Here is a 20,937-nt window from a genome sequence, read left to right as displayed (position 1 = left end):
TGGAGTTTGGTTTTGTAGCACCCCAGGGTAAAGATAAATACCACTGGACCAAAAAGGAGCAAGCTGATTTTGTGGCAAACAGAAAAGTAGAGTTCCATCTACTAAGCGTTCTACCGTCACAAGAAGTCAATCGGATCGGAGTCTACAAGTCTGCGAAGGAGCTCTGGGAGAAGTTCTTGGAACTACATGAAGGAATTTTGGAGGCGAAACTCGCAAGACGGGACTTGCTCAGAAACCAAATCAGCAACATTAAAATGGAACAAGGCGAAACAGTTGCATACCTTCATTCAAGGATCAAGGAGCTCATCATTGGACTCACGAATCTTGGAGAAAAGGAAAGTAACCAAGATTCGCTAAGGTACGCACTTAACGCATTTCCTAGAAGTACTGAATGTGCATCATTAGTATATGCCTATTACATATCTAAGGATTTAGATTCAACTACGTTAGAAGAGTTATTTTCTACCTTTGAAGTCCACGAAACAAGATGTGTAGATTTGAAGGAGACGAAGCACAATATTGCCTTTAAGGCAAAGATGGACGAAAAAACTTCAGAATCTTCTCTCGACGATAACAAAACGGTAATGATGGTAAGACAGTTTAAGAAATTATTTAAAACTTGAAAATCTAACTATCTGCAGGGTAGAAAGAAAAGGACAGTTAGATGCTATCACTACAATAAAGAAGGGCACGTTAAAGACAACTGCCCCAAGTTAAAGATCAATGAGAAGGACAAAGGCAAGAGCAAGAAGCCCATTTAAAAAAACAAATACAAGATCCTAAAGGCGACGTGGGACAAAAGGTCATCCGAATCGGAGGTCGAAGCCTTTTTCGAACTTCCGTTGCTGGCAAGTCATCAAGAAAATGAACACGAAAAAAGCTCTTTCGAAATGAGCATCGAGAGCATCGATGAAGGGGGAGCGACATCGGATGAAAACAGTTGTTCAGGGGGAGCCACGGACAACGAGATCGACAAGATAAGTCAGGTACGATCTCTTCCTCTCGATAAAATGTTTAAATTCGTTAAATTATTATCTAAAGATTGTTGTAAATTAGAAAAAAAAAATTAAAGAATTAAAATTAATTCTAGCAAAATCTTGTCCATTAGAAGAATTTGATCAAATAAAATTAGAGAATGATAATTTACAAAAAGAAATAACTTACTTGAAAAATCATACATGTTCGTTTAATCAAAACAATAAAAGATATAATTTGAACTGATATTTTAAATATCACAAAGGATAAGTTAATAAATTTTAAAGAAATATATACCCAAAGATTTTTAATTAATCCAGTAGGCTGGAACCTATATTGGGTTGCAAAGACTTGTCTAAGTTAAAGTGTAATTAGACTTAGGGTTTTCAGAGAGTACATTAAATATTTGATTTCATTATGAGGCTTTATGTAGAAGTGGTTGATGATCCAATAATCAAGAATGCCTAATGCCTCGCCACAGCTTGGAAGCCGATTAACGAAATAAAATATTTAATCGACAAACTGATAAGCATGAAATAGTTAGTTTAAATAATGCTTTCAATTTTTGTCAATTTCATTACTTAGAAATTTATTTTAGAGTCTCAAAATTTGTTTCAATTTTTCTAAGTGATATCAAAATAATTTTCAAAGTTTTTTTCAAAACACTTGTAAGTTTTTTCCCCCTTATATTTTTTTTATTTGATCAAAGGAAAAATTAAGTCGAGGGGGAGGTACTAGTTAAAATTTAAAATTTAATTCTTTGCACTTTATTCCATACTTGTATTTTTATTGCTTTAACTTTATATTTGTTTAACCCTAATTTAATTTGGGTTGCTCACATCTAAAAAGGGAGAGATTGTTGGAACTCCAAGGTTATTTTTGGTGTGATCAACCAAGTTAAGTTAGGTCTTGTTATTTTTTGATCTTTGTGTCTAAGTGTGCAAGAGCTTAGGAGCACAAGAAGTCGAGCTGAAGATGCGACTAGCGAGAAGGATGGCACGGGAGAGAGCCGACGAGCTCGGTGCGTCTGAGGGACGACGCGTTATGGAAGAGTACGCCGATGGACAAGAAGGACTTGCACGACGTTCGAGGGATGAGAAGCCGGAGTGGAAGCCTGCTTGAGAAGAAGGTCGAAATTAGATTCGGGTGAGCCTTATTTCGATTGGCCAAAATCATTCAGGTGATCGGAATAGTGGAAGAGCTCAAGTGGAGTTATGGAGCTACTAGAGGCGCCTTTAACAAGAGTTGAAGGCGCCTCCGCGACCTTCAGGAAGAAGGCGCCTTCAATGGTTGAAGGCACCTTCAACCAGCCATGGAAGGCGCCTTCGACCAGGCAATCTGGCCGTTCGTGGAAAGGATAAAGTTTTATCCTTTGCCTCGCTGGAGGTGCCTTCCGACCCTATGGAAGGCACCTTCAGCCTAAGGATAAGTTTTTCCAGGGTCTATAAAAAGACCCCTGGACCTAGGCAAGAAATAACAACTTCTGTATTGGTTTCCTAGCAATAGTCTGAGCTATTAACGAGTGTAAAAGACTTCTCCACCTTTAGTGAAGGAGACTTTTTTTAGAGCTTCCATTTGGCTTAGATTAACAACCAGCTAGGTTGTAACCAAGTAAATTCTGGTGTCTTTTACTGATTTTATTTTTGTTATTTCTATATTATTCTATTTGCTATTGCTGCTAACCTAAGTTGGAAGATCGAGAAAGGCATTATATTATTTCAGGCAACTCAACCCTCTCCAGCTGGCCCACCGGACCAACATTAACTACCGGTTTGGTGGGATTTTTTTTGTTTTGTTTATAGTCATTGGAACCGTCGATTTAGTGGGTTTTTTTTGTGTTTTGTTTTTAGTCGTTGGAACTACCGGTTACCGATAGTACCGATTGTTGGAATCGGTTATTTTGACTATTGAGAAGGGGTGGATGGGATTTTTTTAATATTTTTTAACAATTAAGAATATTTGATTATTTTTTAATTAATGGATAAAATTAGTGTTTGTTACTGTCTAAATTCTATAAATAAGGATCTCATTTCACCATTTCCACACCATCTTCTCATTCTCAATTTTAAAATCTCGATCGCTTTCAATTTCAATGTTTCACACTTTCAACTTTAATTCTACAATTATAATGGAAGGAGGATGTAAGGTCTCACAAGCATAATTAAGGAATTTATTTACGAAATTTACTAAGGTCACATGAGCGCTAATTATGAGAATTAAATTATAAAATTTTCTACGAATTTTAGAAATTTTTTGAAAGTTTAAATGAACTTGTACGATATGTTTTAAGGGGATGGAGGTATATAGCTTGATGGAAACTTATGATACCTAATTAAAGAGGGAGTTGTTTGAGTCAATTGACCTAGGTTAGAATTAAATTACCCACCTACATAATCACTTAGGTTGAAGCCACCTCACTGTTCCTGATTTTTTCGTCGATTCCTTCTCGTCGCCCGGTTCTGCCAACTACGATGAGGCATCCCACTGAGCTATAAGCTCCGACCAAGTGACGTATCATGCGGCTGACACCGAGGACATCATGATCGGGCGTAGTTCACTGGCGGCGCGATAACACTGGGCGTAGTTCAATATTTTATTTACTATGACTATTATGTGCTAACTTTATTTTGCAGGGTATGTGTTTGGGATTAACACATTTTGCAGGAAAAAAAAAAGCAAGTCACATCTCGGATGAACAGTATCTGAGGCGCCTCCATGGAGCTTGGAGGCGCCTCGGGTGCAAGGCGGAAGCTGTCTGCGGCAAGGAGCTAGAGGCGCCTCCATGGGACTTGGAGGCACCTTGGACTACTACTTGGAGGCGCCTTGGAGTGGCATTGAAGGTGCCTTTAGATGGATTGTCACGCCCCGGAGGAGTCCCTGTCCGAAGAAATTTCGGCAGTATCTCCCCTGTACGCCGGACAATCTGAAACTTTTCTACATCCTCATATACCTCAGTCACATGCGGCTGGAATAAAAACAATAATAAAATACAACCACACAAACATCCACGCAGTTTATATATAAGTAAACAAAACAGTAATACCACGACTCGAAACCAACCCTACTCCACTACACCCATAAAACACAAATCCGACAAACTCACCTCTTCTGCCGTCCAGGCAGGCATGTAGTAAAACATATCGAATAAAAATCCATCGACATCACAAAATCCATACAATGTCTATACCATCAACCAGAACAAGTTTAGCATAATCTAAGTAAGAAAACCAAAAGAACAACAATATCTTTGAGATCTGCAGGGACTAGCAACTGGAACTCTCTCATGACAGCATCAACCTGAAAAATAACAACAATGGAGGCGGGGTGAGTCCAACACTAAGCAGGTACAACTGATATACAAAGTAGGGAAATAACACCTAGCACTAATCATGCGTACAGTCTCCTGATATAAGAAAGATAAAAATGCAACTGAAGTAAACAGGAGAGAAACTGTACTAACCAGGACCTGGGTATAAGGACAAACAGTCCGAGTGGTATAGAAATCCTGTATGCATGTCAAACATAGGTATCCAAACAATATGCAGCATATAAATGCAGCAAACACAAACACAAGTAATAAATGCATCATACATATGATGCCAATGATGCATCTTGGTCACCCCTGACACCAATCAACCATCTCACACACAATAGTGAGGTCGAGTGGGTAGGGTTGTGACAACCGTGCACTCTGTCGTCACTGCTCCTGATGAGTGACCGAGTGGACGGGATGCTGTCGGAGTACACCTATCCTCCTACCCCAAATCATAAATAGGGGAGCGCAATGCTCTCAACTCCCGGTACATGATGACGGGGAGGAATCCCTGCCGGCTACCACGTTGTGTCACACTACCCATGAGCAGACCAACGGAGCCAAACAAAGTCCCTGCTGCAACACACTCTGCCTGAATCGACCACTAACCCATGAGTGGTGGTGTGTGCAGATCCATGTAACTGGCGATGTGCTCAACAATAATGGAGCGGACTATCGCACAGCATGCAATCATGCAAATGGTGCATGGCACTAACCACAAAATATCTTGAACTAATCCATATATATATAAAAGTGCACCATAGGTCAACAAATCAAATCAAAGGTACACAGAAGGTATAAAATCTAGGTCTTGAACATGGTGAAGCATGATATATCACTACCCCTATAAGCATGTATCAACAGGTAAGGAATACATGAGATGCAAAATAAGTAATCAACCAATCATGTAACAGGTATCGGGTAGTGATTAGCCGAAACAAATAAGAGAACATAATTATTGCTACTTGTTAAATTCACTACTATGCATATCAAAGACATAAAGTCAAAAGTACCCACCTCCAATCGAAATGGTCCAATCCGACAATCGAGATACTCGTCTCGAATCAAAGTCCTGTAATAAACCGTATAGTTTAGCTAAATTTAATTATAAGCAAAATAGCTAAACCAAATTATTTTTCTCCAGGAACCCTAATTAAATAGTTAATCATAGTTAACTATCCCTAATAACGGTACACAACAGTGACAAATAGTGAGCAGGAGAGGTCTACTATCTGCTCACAGTAAAATTTCCGACAAGCAGCTGCTATACACGCCTCACTTCAGGTTTCAATGTAAATAATAAAACTAGTAACAATGAATATAGGCAAAGCTGTGAAATCTCACCTTGGATGATCAGAATGGGGAGGGGTTGCCGGCTGGGAACTAGGGCTCGGCTGTGAAGACCAAGCTAAGCATGAGAAGGCGGCCGTCTACCGGCGCTAGAGCAAAGAGAAGGGCTCTGCTTGACAATCGAAGGAAAGGCTCGACCGACGGTGCTCGCGCGTCGCCGGTGCTTGGGACAGGGAGGAAGAAGGGAGGCGACGTCGACACACAAGAGGAGAATCGGCTCGCTAGGGCACAAAGGAGGTCACTCGGCTGCGGAGAGGGAGAAAGGAAGTGCTGACTTCCCTTGGTCCGGGGCTTATGCACGCGTGGGAGAGGAGGAGGGAACCGCCGAGTGGTGGTTAGGCATGGGAGCGGCGTCGGGAGGAAAGGCTCTGGTCGGCGACAGAAGAAGTAGAAAAGGAGAGAAAAAAGAAAAGGAAAAGGAAATAAAAAAAGAAAAAGGAAATGATTTAAAGTAAATAAACATTTCCTCGTTAAGATGGGGTAGCCTAAACAAGCCTTTTCGGGACCCACTTTTATCCCCGTAATCTCGTCCGTACGAGCTCCGAAAATTTTTCGAAAATTCTGGAAAATTCCCTTATTAATATTCGCCTATTTTCGGTAATTTACATTCTCCCCCACTAATAAAAATTTGGTCCCCAAATTTCAGTATCTACCATCAACAAGTACTAATAACAGGTAACAATTATAAATGCTGAACGGTAAATTAAATCACATACCTCAAGTGAAAAGATGGGGATATCGAGCTCGGATAGTATCCTCGAGCTCCCAAGTAGCCTCTTCGTCCGAATGATGCTGCCATCTGACTTTAACCAGCCGGATAGTCTTGTTCCGCAACTGACGCTCTTTCCGGTCGAGAATCCGTACCGGAACCTCCTCATAAGTAATGTTAGGCTGAACTGGAATTGGGATATCTGCCAGCACATATGTCGGGTCAGGTACGTATGTCCTCAGTATAGATACATGGAATACATCGTGCACGCCTGACAGGGACGGTGGTAGTGCCAGTCGGTAAGCTACCGCTCCGATCCTTTCCAAGATCTCGAAAGGGCCAATGTACCGCGGAGCTAACTTACCTCTGAGGCCAAATCTCTTCACCCCTTTCGTGGGTGAAACTCGCAGAAATACATGGTCGCCAACAGAGAACTCTAGTGGTCTACGTCTTCGATCAGCATAACTCTTCTGGCGGTCCTGCGCCTCTGACATCCTCCATCTGATAGTACGGACCAACTCTACATCCTGCTGAACTCTATGAGGTCCCAACAATTGGGCCTCTCCAACCTCATCCCAGAGGACGGGTGTCCGACAAGGCCTACCATACAACGCCTCAAACGGTGCCATCTGGATAGCCGAATGAAAGCTATTGTTGTAGGTAAACTCTACCAACGGCAGATGGTCCTCCCAACTGCCTCCGAAATCCATAACACATGACCTCAGCAGATCTTCTAAAATCTGAATGGTCCGCTTTGACTGTCCATCTGTCTGTAGATGGAAAGCTGTACTGAAACAGAGCTGTGTGCCTAAGGCCTGCTGCAGACTCTGCCAGAAACGAGACGTGAACCGTGGATCTCTATCCGAAATGATACTCAACGGAACACCATGTAGTCTGATGATCTCTAGGCAATACAGATCTGTCAATCGATCCAGGGAATCAGTCCTCGAGATTGCTAAGAAGTGCGCGGATTTGGTTAATCGATCAATGATTACCCAAATCGCGTCATGACCTTATCGTGTCCTTGGCAAACCCACCACAAAGTCCATGGTAATGTGATCCCACTTCCACTCAGGAATAGGAATCCGCTGAAGTAAATCCTGCAGGTCTCTGGTGCTCAGCCTTCACCTGCTGACAAACAAGACATCTAGCTACGAAATCCGTGATGTCTTTCTTCATGCCGTTCCACCAATAGGAACGCCTCAAGTCTCGATACATACGGGTTCTGCCTGGATGGATCGCAAATCGAGAGCGGTGTGCCTCCTGGAGTAGCTCCTGTAAGACCGGATGAGACTTAGGTATGCATAATCTGCCTCGGATGTATATAATACCCTCCTCGTCGCGTGTAAACTCGGTCTGCTGCTCGGAAGCTATCTGACTGCTAATGAACTGCAAATGTTGATCACCAGCCTGGGCCTCTCGGATCCTCGTCCTGATCGACGACTGAGCAACCATGGTAACCAGAATACCCTGCTCTGTCGATCCCTGCTCCTCAAGATCTAACTCAGAGAAACCCTGAACCAAGTCTGTAACTGAAACTCGGTGGCAAGCCAAAGTCCCTCTGGACTTCCTGCTGAGTGCATCTGCAACCACATTAGCTTTCCCTGGGTGGTAGCTAATGGTACAATCGTAGTCCTTCAGGAACTCCTTCCATCTCCTCTGTCGGAGATTAAGCTCCTTCATGGTGAAAATATATTTGAGACTCTTATGATCAGTGAGAATCTCAAATGTAATACCGTATAAATGATGCCGCCAAAGCTTCAGAGCAAAGATGATGACAGCTAACTCCAAGTCATGAATTGGGTAGTTCTTCTCATGCTCCTTCAGCTGACGAGAAGCATAAGAGACTACTCTGTTGTGCTGCATCAGAACAACACCCAAACCCTGTAGAGAAGCGTTGGTATAGAGTACAAATCCGTCCTCTCTAGAAGGTAAAACCAAAACTGGAGCCAACACTAATCTCCGCTTCAGCTCCTGAAAGCTGGTCTCGCAATCCTCATACCACATGAACTTCACGCCTTTCCTGGTAAGGCGTGTCAGTGGCATAGTAATATGCGAGAAACCCTCGACAAAACGTCGGTAATATCCGGCCAATCCCAGAAAATTGCGGATCTCCTGAACTGACTTCGGCTGCTCCCAACCAGTGACAGCATCGATCTTCTGAGGATCAACTGAAATACCTCTGCTAGAAACCACGTGTCCCAGAAAACCGACTGAGGATAACCAGAATGCACACTTGCTGAACTTCGCGTACAGCTGATGCCGTCTAAGAGTCTCCAAGACTATACGAACATGTTGTGCATGCTCCTCCTCGGAATGCGAGTAGACCAATATGTCATCAATGAAAACGATAACAAACTGATCCGATACTCCAGAAAGATGCGGTTCATCAAGTCCATAAACACCGCTGGAGCATTGGTAAGCCCAAATGGCATTACCAAAAACTCATAATGACCGTATCTCGTACGGAAAGCTATCTTCTGAATATCTGAGTCTCTGACCCTCCACTGATGATATCCGGATCACAGATCAATCTTAGAATACACTGATGTACCTCTGAGCTGATCAAACAAATCCTCGATCCGTGGTAAAGGATATTTATTTTTGACGATCACTGCATTCAGCTATCTGTAGTCAATACATAACCTCATAGTGCCGTCCTTTTTCTTGACAAATAATACCGGAGAACCCCATGGAGAAACACTAGGGCGAATGAATCCCCTGTCTAAAAGCTCCTGGAGTTGAACCTTCAGCTCGTTCAACTCTTTTGGTGCCATATGATACGGAGCTTTCGATGTCGGCGCGGTTCCCGGAATCAGCTCAATAGCGAATTCCACTGGCCTTCTAGGAGGCAAACTAGGTAGCTCCTCTGGAAACACATCCGGGTACTCACGGACCACAAGAACGTCAGAGAGCTGTGAACTACTGCTGTCTTCAGTACTAATCAGAGATAATAGAAAATCGTGATAGCCGTGAGACAACAACTTCTGTGCCTGGATCGCCGAAATAATCGAGATGCCGTCATCTCTGATGGCAGTGAAACTCCACGAGGGTTGGTTCGGAGGCTGGAAGGTGACCACCCTCGTCTGGCAATCAACAGTAGCATGATATACTGACAGCCAATCCATGCCAAGTATGATATCAAATTCGACCATCTCCAATACTAAAAGATCTACCATAAGTATCATGTTGCCAAAGTCTAACGGGGAACCTCTGACCTCCTGAGTGACGTCTAAAGTATCACCGGACGGTAGGGAGACGGTCAGTCGCTGCAGTCTAAAAGTAGGTAATCTACCAATCTCCCGCATAAAGGTACGGGATATAAAAGAATGCGAGCTACCAGTATCAATCAATATATCAGCGAAAAATGCATAAATGGAAATCATACTGTGGAAAACGGATCCGTCGGCTTGCTGCGCATCCTCTCTGGTAATTGCATGAAGACGTCCAGTCTCTGGCGGAGGAGGAGGTGGTAATCTTGCCGGTGGCGAAGCACCTTGGCAGTCTTGGATAATGTGCGAGAAGGCGAGACGGTGGTGATATTGTCTCGATAGGGGTGAGTGCATCTGGCCTGGAGGATGAGGTGCAATCACAGTCGGATAATAACAGAACTCTGGGGTGCTATGGAAGCACTGGAGTACTCCTGTCCAAGCATGCCAAATGCTGCTGCTGCAGGTGAAACTGTCCCCTGCTGACGATGTGAAGACTGGGCTTTCTGCCCTCCTCGATATGCCCCCATCTGACTAGACTGTCCCCTCTGACCTAACCCTCCGGAAGCCGTGTGCTGAGCCTTCAACTGACAATCTCGGCTCTGGTGCCCAGGCAGTTTGCAATAAAAGCAAACTATCTGTCCAAGAGAGCAAGCTGGAGTGAGGTGATCTCTGGATCCACATCTGAAACAATGAGTATCACTGGGAGGTGGTTGCCGATTCTGTTTAGAAAACCGGGAACATCATGAAGAAGACCGCCCTGACTTCTGTGGCCTACGAGATACCCTAGAAGTACCCTGACCTGACCGACCGCGACTACTCTGCTGCTGTCTGGTCGTCTGTGCCTGCTAGATCTGCCTTGATGCTTGACCCGTATGCTTCCTCTTCCTGTCCGGAAATGCTCTCTGCTGAGCTAACTCTATCATCAAAGCTCGATCCAGTGCATCTGAGTAAGATACGATCCCTAAACCGGCAAGCCGTACTTGCAGATAACCATCTAGTCCCTGTATAAACTGCATCATGCAAGATCTGTCCTCCGCAACTAACTCTGGACAAAACTTAGCCAACCGGTTGAATTCAGTATTATACTCTATCACCGAGCGATTGTTCTGCCTCAGACTCATGAAATCCTTCCGGCGAGCCATCTGATATGCTAGTGGAAAGAAATTGATTTCAAAAGCCTCTCTGAACCTGGCCCAAGTAACGTTCCGCTCGCCGATGATGGAATGTTGAGTAATCCACCTGGCGTTAGCCTCATCCCGTAAGTGGAAAGCGGCCAGCTCTGCTTTCTCCCACTCGGAGCAAGCCATGTAGAAGAAAGTCTGCTCCATAGTCTCTATCCATGACAGGGCCATACCCGGATCGAGGTCTCCTCGGAAGAGAGTGAATCGAGTCTTCATCGACTCAGCCAATGCTGGAATCCTAGCTCGTGCTACGACAATATCAGTGAGCTGTGTCGAGACGGCTGCAGGAACTGGCGGAACCACTGGAACTGGTGCTACAGGTGGTGTACCGCGGAATAAACCGGAGGAGGAACTCCCGGTGCTGCTGTATAAACTGGAGCATAAGCCGTCGGTGGTACTGCCGGGTGAACAAAATTGGCCGCAGCTGGAGGTACAGTAGGTAATGGTACCGAATGTGGAGCAACTGCTGCTACTGTAGGCACTGGGGGCACAGATGCTACTGATGTCGAGTACACTGTAGGTCCAGGTGGCGGTAGTGCCGAGTACGTCGTACGCTGCGCTGGAGCAGATATCAGGAACGCCAATGGTACCCCTGATGGTACCGGAACTGCAGTAGGGATAGGTACACTCGGCATAACCGAGGTAGGTACCTCTATAGGAGTCGTCGGGGTCTGAGAGCCCGATGTGCCCGTAGTATGCTGAGTTTGTCCCTGACTGACAGGCTCATCAACAGTAGGCATCTCTGGCATATCTAGATATCCCGTGGTCCTCGTACGTGGTCGTCCAGCACCACGTCTCACAGCAATACGCGTAGATATCCTCATATCTGTTACAGATATTACTACCAGTATAATAATCATAAAATAAACATCATACCTATTTGCTGTCTGGAGATGTTCCGTCGCTGTTCAGTCCCCAAATTGACCTCGGAATTCCGTACAAGAAAATCACCGGAAATCCATATAAATCCAAAACGAAAATCTGAAACATAACCATAACGAAAATCCGGAAATGCCCAGTTTGACTCGCAAACTTGGCTCTGATATGGATAATGGGCAGTGAGCAGAGGCTTATCGGAGAGTGGATTTTGGGATCAAATTTCAGGTTAGAGGCGCCTTGAAGCATGATGGAGGCTCCTTAAACACCCTATATAAGAGGATCTCGACCAGCAGCTTAATAACACACATTCTAAGCGATCCTTCCGCAACAAGCTGCTAACAAGAAGTTCCTGAAGTGCTGTAGCAACATCCCGACGACCCGGAGCTCTAGATTTGATATTCTTGTTATCGGTATTGCTTTCTTTTCAATTCAAATTGTAATAAGTTTGTAATAATCTTTCAAGCTTATAGTTGTTGCCCACCGAAAGCGATCAACGATCGCGGGCCTTGGAGTAGGAGTCGTCACAGGCTCCGAACCAAGTAAACAACCTGTGTTAGCATTTGATTGTGTTCTTTTCTTTTCCGCTGTGTTTATTATCTCAAGTGTTTTAAATCGAACGAAATAGCCACGAGCGCTATTCACCCCCCCCCTCTAGCGCTTCTCGATCCATCAATTGGTATCAGAGTGGGGTCACTTCAATTTGGTGCAACCACCAATCAAGCATTTTTTTGTTGTGGTTATTTTTAGTTTTACAGAGTCAATTAGAATTAGCTTAATAGCTACATTCTAATTCTTTTTACGAATCGATTTTTGCTCAAAATTGGTGCAACACCACTCGAGCTCATTATTTTAAATTTTTTTCCCGCACTACTAATCTAAGACCTAGTCTTGGGACATCTCGTTCTATTTTGTTCTTGCATATTAATTAAATGACCCAGCAAGAAGGTTACAACACCGTTCATCCCCCGCTCTTCACCGGAGAAGATTTCGGGTACTAGAAAGGACGAATGGAGAATTTTCTAAAAATCCAATTCGTGATGTGGATGATCGTCAAGACTGGGTTTCAACTGCCAACCAACGAAGACGACAAGCCTATACCCTGCGAGAACTAGGAACCAACCCTAATCAAGAAGGTGGAAGCCAATATCAGAGCGACTTGCACCCTCCAGTGTAGACTGACCAAGGAGGAGCTCAACAGAGTTGGTCCTTTTTCAACCGCAAAAGAGCTGTGGGAGAAGCTGATCAAACTGCATGAGGGCACCTCTGACACCAAGGTAAGCAAAAGAGATTTGTTGTTTAATATATTGTATAATCTCAAAATGCAGGAAGGAGAGACAACAAGTCAACTCCACGCACGTATTCAAGACATTCTCAACTCCCTCCACGCGATCGGGCAAAGGGTCGAGAACAGAGATATAATAAGGTATGCTCTCAACGCGTTTCCGAGGAGTACATTATGGGCATCAATGGTAGATGCCTACAAAGTCTCCAAGGACTTATCTTCTATAAAATTAGATGAGTTATTCTCTGAGTTTGAATTACATGAGCAGACTAATGCACAACCAACCAAGAAGGACATTGCTTTGGTTGTAGGTACAACCAGAACACGCGAACCAAGACCAAGGCGTAGAACCAAACCAGAATCAGATGAAGAACCTGACTCAGATGATGAACTAACGGCTGAATTCGTCAACCTTGTAAAGAAGCTCTATAAGAAGAAGAAGGGGTTCAACAAAAGGGACCGCAAGAAGGCGGTCTAGTCCAAAGAAGCCCAATCAAGCTCGAAGGTAAAATTTGAAGTGATGTGCTATGGTTGCAACCAGAAGGGACACATCAAAGCCAACTGTCCCAACCAAAAGGAGATAAAGAAACAAAGAAGAAAAAAGGTCTTGAAGGCAAAATTCGAAGAATCTTCCTCAAAAGATGATGATGACGAACTCGATCAGACGAGTCTCCTTGCATTGATGGCCCAGGACCAGATCAATATGTCCGAGAGCGAGAGCGAATCGGAAGCTGAATCGGAAAGAAGCCACGGATCTGTATCCGTTTTCGAAGGGCCTGATCCCACTGTAAGTATTCGCGGTTAAATAATTTAGTTAATTATTTGTTACGTAAATTAGTAAAATCCAATATTCGGATCAAGTCACTTCTGAAAGAGGCATCAACCCTTAAAGAAGTGACCAACTCCAAATCCTTGTGTCACGCCCCAGGTAGTCCCTGTCCGAAGAAATTTCGGCAGTATCTCCCCTGTACGGCGGACAATATGAAGCTCAGTATACATATATCTCCATACCTCGGCCACACACGGCCGGAATAATACAATACAAAAGAACAAGCCACGCAGTTTATATCAACATTCCACATAATTCAACATATAATCAATCCACGCAGTTGAATAAGGAAAGACGATATAAAATCTCAAAAATATATGTACACATCCTACTCCACTACATCGAAGAAAACCAAATCCACGAAGTAATGAAAATATCGGAAGCGGAAAACAATAGTAGTAAACCCGAATGTTCAATGTAAAGTCCACAATACAAACCCACGATACAAGTATATAAGATGCAAAAGCAAAATATAATCCAACAAAGAAAATCCTCGCGATAACGGGGCTAGCGATCTCTGACGGCCTCAACCCGAAAAATAATAACAACGGGGTGAGTTCAAAGAACTCGGCAGGTAATCCAATAGATATATACAGAACATATAACTACCAATAATATCCTAAGTACGATCTCTAAACCATAGGACCTCTGATGCAGTCTCCTAACAATATAACGGTGTCATGGTGAATAAGCGGTAATGAGTAACGAAGCATGTCTGATTCTGACAAGAATAATAAGAAATGCATCTGAAATAAATGCTCACTGCGAGGCTTGGGCGGTATTGTCAACATCTGAGAGATAAAAATAGTCGGAGCAGCATGTATCACGTATCGATCATATGCAATCACCAAATGCATCAATCATAACGAATCGATCCGTGCGTATGGCCTTGATATGACATGGTCACCCACATCGACCATCGGCCATCTCACACAGATGGTGAGACCGAGTGGGTAGGGTGTGACACTGCACTCTGCCATCACCGCCTCAAGAGTGGCCGAGTGGGCGGGATCTTGTCGGAGTAAACCTATCCTCCTACCTCAAACATAGTGAGGGGCTGATGCTCTCAACTCCGTGCTGCGATGACGGGGAGGGATCCGGCTCTGACCCCCATTGTGTCGTGCTACCCAGACACCCAGTGCACCACCAGCAACTGCCATACACACGAGTCTGTGCCACTACCCATGCAGTGAAACACGTTGTGTGCGGGCCTATGTGCCGACGAGCTCAACAATAATGGAGTCGTCGATCGCCCAGATGCAATCATGCGGGATGGTGCATGATGCTACAGTATGTCATACCTGAACATAGCCTCCTCCATATATGTGTGTGCCCAAAAGGTAAACGCATATATATAACCATGATATAAACAGCATAAATCCAAAGACATCACATATAACAATGATGTAAGTATCATGAATCCAAGAGCATGTATCACACATGTAAAGCAACTAACCCAGTAGAGTAGAGCACTATAGCTATGCATCTCTATGAACATATATACACATGGCAAGAGATAAAATATCCAATCCTGAAGTAACGCAACTAACAGATGAAGCATGTGATAGGTATCAACTAGCTAAGACCAAGAGAAAGAATAATCTACTATCTACCACTAGTAAGTATATATAAGCTACACATATCATAAGACATTATCAAAAGATAAGTCAAAGGGTACCTGCCTCAAATAGAAGGTACAATCAAGCAATCCAAGGTCGAGACGCCCGTCTCGAATCAGAGTCCTGTGTCAATCAACATATATATATTTTATTTAGCTAAATCCAAAATGAATAGCTAAATAAAACTCCTAAAACTATATTAGGGCAAAACCCTAATCAATAGAATCCCAATTTACCTAACTAAATCAAATGGTCGATTAGGGTTAGCTACCTAATCCCTAATCACCAATTAGATTAGAAATCCAACGGTTGACTAGGGTTAATTGTCTTAACCCTAATCATTCCATTAGGTTAAATCTAAGCAAATAAACCTAATCACAATTCAACAACTAATTACAACATGTATCACCATCTACATTAATCAAATCTAACCAAAATCCACAACCAAGTAGCTCACAGAGAATAGAACTTACCTCACTGATTCAAAACCTTATCAACAGCACAATGAGGGGGGATTTTCTTGCTGGATCAGAAAACCCACAGCAAGCTTTGCTGGAAACCAAGATCACCTTCACAGAACAACCACCTCAATTCCTAGCACTGTCCTGTTGATCCACACAAAGAAATGATGCTGCCAAGAAGGGTAGCTGCTGCTGGAGCTAAAGAAAAACTCCACAAAAATAGAACTACGGATCCACAGAATACCAACTTGTTGAAATCAACCGGATCAAGGACTCAAGCAAGCAGATGACTAATCAAGCCCACCTTCTAGCCTCTGCCCAACAGCTCAAGAACACCTCATCAAGACCTCCCCAGAATTCCTCCTCACTGCATTCAATCAGATCACAACAACACCAGAATAGAGCACTAACCCGTGAATCAACAAGGATCCAACAACGAATCAAGAGGAAAGAAGGATTTCGGTTGCTTACCCTCGAAACCCCTAATGGTCCCTTCACGCCGGCGATCGGATGGCAAAGACTCGACCCAGTGGCGTCGAATCGGGGAAGAAAGAATCGACAGAACAGGGAGGAAAGCTCAGGGAAGACCTGAGAATAATAGATCGGGATGATCCGAGCCTCCTGGTTCTGTCTCCGACAACCTCCAGCAACGAGCTCCTCCGGCGATCTAGGGCACGGGTCCGCAAGAAGAAAGCTCCGATGAAGCTAGCCCCTCTCTCTCAGAACTCCAGTAGAAGACCCTCGTCGGCGATCAATTCCCTGGTGGCATCGATGTCCGATCCGGCCTCAGCGTCGCATCGGAGAAGAGACGAGCGGAAGGAGGGGAGTTTGGGGAAGGAGGAAGAAGACTCGGGTCGGGTGAGGAGAGGATCGGCGTTAGAGGAGGGGGGGAAAAATAAGAAAAAGAAAAGAATTTATATAATCAAACATTTCCTCTCTTAAATGGGTATCCCAAACAGACTTTATCCGTACCCGTTAATTGATCCCCTCAAAACCCGTCGTACGAGCTCCGAAAAATTCCCAGAAAATTCCTAAAATTCCGGAAAAATTTTATAAGGCTATTTCCCAAATAACCCTATTATTTAAATTTTCCGAGATCTCACATCCTCCCCTACTAATAAAAATTTGGTCCCCAAATTTCGCTATAACCAACAGCAAACACTGAAATATAACCATGCAGTATAAATGCTGAAAGGAACTCTAACCCACATACCTCAAGTAAAAAGATGAGGGTATCGAGCTCGAATCGTATCCTCCAACTCCCAAGTAGCCTCCTCGTCAGAATGATGCTGTCATCCGACTTTAACCAGTCGGACAGTCGTGTTCCGCAGCTGACGCTCTCTATGGTCCAGAATCCGCACCGGAACCTCCTCGTAAGTAACATCAGGCTGAATAGGAACAGCTATATCTGACAGAACATGTGCCGGATCGGATACGTATCTCCTCAGCATAGATACATGGAATACATCGTGAATGCCAGCTAGAGATGGTGGTAGCGCCAGACGGTAAGCTACTGCTCCAATCCTCTCCAAGATCTGGAAAGGTACGATATATCGCGGAGCTAACTTACCTCGAAGACCAAATCTCTTCACCCCTTTCGTGGGTGAAACCCTCAGAAATACATGATCACCAATAGAGAACTCCAGGGGTCTCCGTCTCTGATCAGCATAACTCTTCTGACGGTCCTGAGCCTCTGACAACCTCCGTCTGATAGTGCGAACTAACTCTGGATCCTGCTGAGCTCTCTGAGGTCCTACCAACTGGGCCTCCCCAACCTCTTCCCAGAGAACGGGTGTCCGACAAGACCTACCATACAACGCCTCAAACGGTGCCATCTGGATAGCCGAATGATAGCTGTTGTTGTAGGCGAACTCCACTAATGGCAGGTGGTCCTCCCAACTGCCTCCGAAATCCATAACGCAAGACCTCAGCAAGTCCTCCAAAGTCCGAATAGTCCGCTCTGACTGCCCATCTGTCTGCGGATGGAATGCCGTACTGAAACGGAGCTGTGTGCCCAAGGCCTGCTGCAGACTCTGCCAGAACCGGGACGTGAACCGCGGGTCTCTATCAGATATAATACTCAACAGAACTCCATGCAATCTGATAATCTCTCAACAATATAACTCTGCTAATCGATCCAGAGAATCAGTCTTCCGGATCGCTAAAAAATGTGCCGATTTGGTTAATCGATCAACGATTACCCAAATCGCATCATGGCCTCGTCGAGTCCTAGGTAGTCCTACCACAAAATCCATAGTAATATGCTCCCACTTCCACTCTGGAATAGGGATCCTCTGAAGTAAACCAGCAGGTCTCTGGTGCTCAGCCTTCACCTGCTGACAAACAAGACATCTAGCTACAAAATCTGTGATGTCTTTCTTCATGCCGTTCCACCAATAAGAACGTCTCAAATCGCGATACATACGAGTCCCACCTGGGTGGATAGCAAATCTAGAACGATGCGCCTCCTGAAGTAACTCCTCCATGACCGGGTGAGACTGAGACACACACAATCTGCCTCGAAAATAAACAATACCCTCGTCATCTCGTGTAAACTCGATCTGCTGTCCGGAAGCTATCTGGCTGCTAATGAACTGTAAATGCTGATCTCCGGCCTGGGCCTCTCGAATCCTCATCCTGATCGACGACTGAGCAACCATGGTAACAAGAATACCCTGCTCTGTCCGTCCCTGCTCCTCAAGGCCCAACTCGGAGAATCCCTGAATCAAGTCCGTGACTAAAACTCTGTGACAAGCTAAAGTCCATCTGGACTTCGTGCTAAGTGCATCAGCAACCACATTAGCTTTACCCGGGTGGTAGCTAATAGTACAATCATAATCCTTCAGGAACTCCATCCATCTCCTCTGTCGGAGATTGAGTTCCTTCTGGGTGAAAATATATTTGAGACTCTTATGATCAGTAAGAATCTCAAAAGTAATACCATAAAGATGATGTCGCCAAATCTTCAAAGCAAAGATAATAGTGGCTAGCTCTAAATCATGTACTGGGTAGTTCTTCTCATGCTCCTTCAACTGACGAGAAGCATACGAGACTACCCTACCGTGCTGCATCAAAACAGCGCCCAAGCCCTGAAGAGATGCGTCTGTATAAAGTATGAATCCGTCATCACCAGAAGGTAAAACCAAGACCGGTGCTGATACTAATCTCCGCTTCAGCTCCTGGAAGCTGGTCTCGCAAGCCTCTGACCACGTGAACTTCACGCCTTTCCTAGTCAGACGTGTCAACGGCATAGCAATGCTGGAGAAACCCTCAACGAATAGTCGGTAATATCCAGCCAAGCCCAAGAAACTACGGATCTCCTGGACTAACTTCGGCTGCTCCCAGCTAGTGATAGCCTCGATCTTCTGCGGATCCACAGAAATACCTCGGCTAGACACCACGTGTCCTAGAAAACCAACTGAGGGAAGCCAAAATGCACACTTGCTGAACTTCGCATACAGATGATGTCGTCGAAGAGTCTCCAAGACTATGCGAAGATGCTGCGCGTGCTCCTCCTCGGAACGCGAATAGATCAATATGTCATCGATAAACACAATCACAAACTGATCCAGATACTCCAAAAAGATACGGTTCATCAAATCAATAAATACTGCTGGAGCATTGGTAAGCCCAAATGGCATTACCAAAAACTCGTAATGTCCGTATCTGGTGCGAAATGCTATCTTTTGAATATCAGAATCTCTAACTCTCAGCTGATGATATCCAGACCGCAGATCAATCTTAGAATACACTGATGTATCTCTGAGCTGATCAAATAAATCCTCAATCCGGGGCAAGGGGTACTTATTTCTGATAGTCACTGCATTCAGCTGCCTATAATCGATGCACAACCTCAGAGTACCATCCTTCTTCTTGACGAAGAGTACTGGAGACCCCCACGGAGATACACTAGGGCGAATAAATCCCCTATCTAATAACTCCTGGAGTTGGACCTTTAGTTCATCCAACTCTTTCGGTGCCATACGATACGGAGCTTTCGATGCTGGTGCAGTCCCTAGAATCAGCTCAATAGCAAACTCCACAAGGATACCGGAATGCTCCTGCCCGTGCATGCCATATGCAGCTGCTACAGGGGCAGTTGTCCTCTGCTGACGATGCGAAGATTAGCCTTTCGGCCCCCCTCGCGAAGTCCCGGACTGACCAAACTGTCCTCCCGGAATATAAATCCCGGAAGCTACAAGCTGAGCCTTCAGCGAACAGTCTTGGCTCAAGTGCCCAAGCAGTTTGCAATAATAGCAAACTGACTGTCCCAGAGTGCATGCAGAGGTGATGTGATCTCGGGATCCGCATCGGGTACAGTGAGGGTCACCGGTGGACTATTTCCGATTCTACTGAGAAGACCGGGAACGTCCTGATGCAGAGCGTCTTGACTTCTGGGGTCGGCCAGATGACCCAGAAGTACCTTGACCCGTTCGAGTACGACTGCTCTGTTGCTGTCCCGTAGTTTATGGCTGCAGGATCTGTCCGGAAGTCTGATCAGTCTGCTTCCTCTTCTTGTCTGCGTTCACTCTCTGATGAGCAGACTCAATCATAAGCACACTATCCAGTGCTTCTGTGTATGATACTATACCAAGACCGGCAATCTTCACCTGAAGATGCCCGTCCAGTCCCTGGACAAACTGGAGCATACGAGATCTGTCTTCGGAAACCAACTCAAGATAGAATCTGGCTAACCGATTAAATTCGGCATTATACTCCATCACTGAACGGTTATTCTGCCGAAGACTCAGAAAATCCTGCCGACGTGTCATCTGATACGCCGAGAAATACTGACTCTCGAATGCCTCCCTAACTCTCGTCCAGGTAATATGATGCTCGCCTATAATCGAGCGCTGCGTGTCCCACCATATCTCGGCCTCGTCTCGTACCTCAAGTACGCAGTAGTAGGCACGACTGGAGTGGGTGCCGAGTATACTAAAGGTGATACCTCTAGTGGTACAATCGAGGTATGTACCTCTGATGTCGAAACCGTCGGGGTCTTAGAATCCGACGTGTCTATAATATCCTAACGAGTTTATCCCTGACGGGCAAGCTCGACCCTAGCAGATCTCTCTGGAGACTCTATCTCCGGAGAATCTATCGGCCGCTTACGTGGATGACCACGTC

The 20,937-nt window shown here is 44.7% G+C and overlaps 1 long non-coding RNA gene across 1 annotated transcript; it reads right to left on the bottom strand.

The window, feature by feature from the left end:
- Positions 1-15,411: 15,411 nt before the first annotated feature.
- Positions 15,412-16,691, bottom strand: LOC122029660. Its single transcript, XR_006125118.1, has 3 exons — positions 16,282-16,691; positions 15,823-16,177; positions 15,412-15,472 (listed from the first exon to the last, which is right to left on the bottom strand). It is a non-coding gene; the product is annotated as an uncharacterized LOC122029660 (long non-coding RNA).
- Between the last annotated feature and the right edge of the window lie 4,246 nt (positions 16,692-20,937).

Source organism: Zingiber officinale, chromosome 10B (genome assembly GCF_018446385.1).
Source record: "Zingiber officinale cultivar Zhangliang chromosome 10B, Zo_v1.1, whole genome shotgun sequence".
Taxonomy (NCBI): Eukaryota; Viridiplantae; Streptophyta; class Magnoliopsida; order Zingiberales; family Zingiberaceae; genus Zingiber; species Zingiber officinale.
This window is presented reverse-complemented; position numbering and strand designations above follow the sequence as displayed.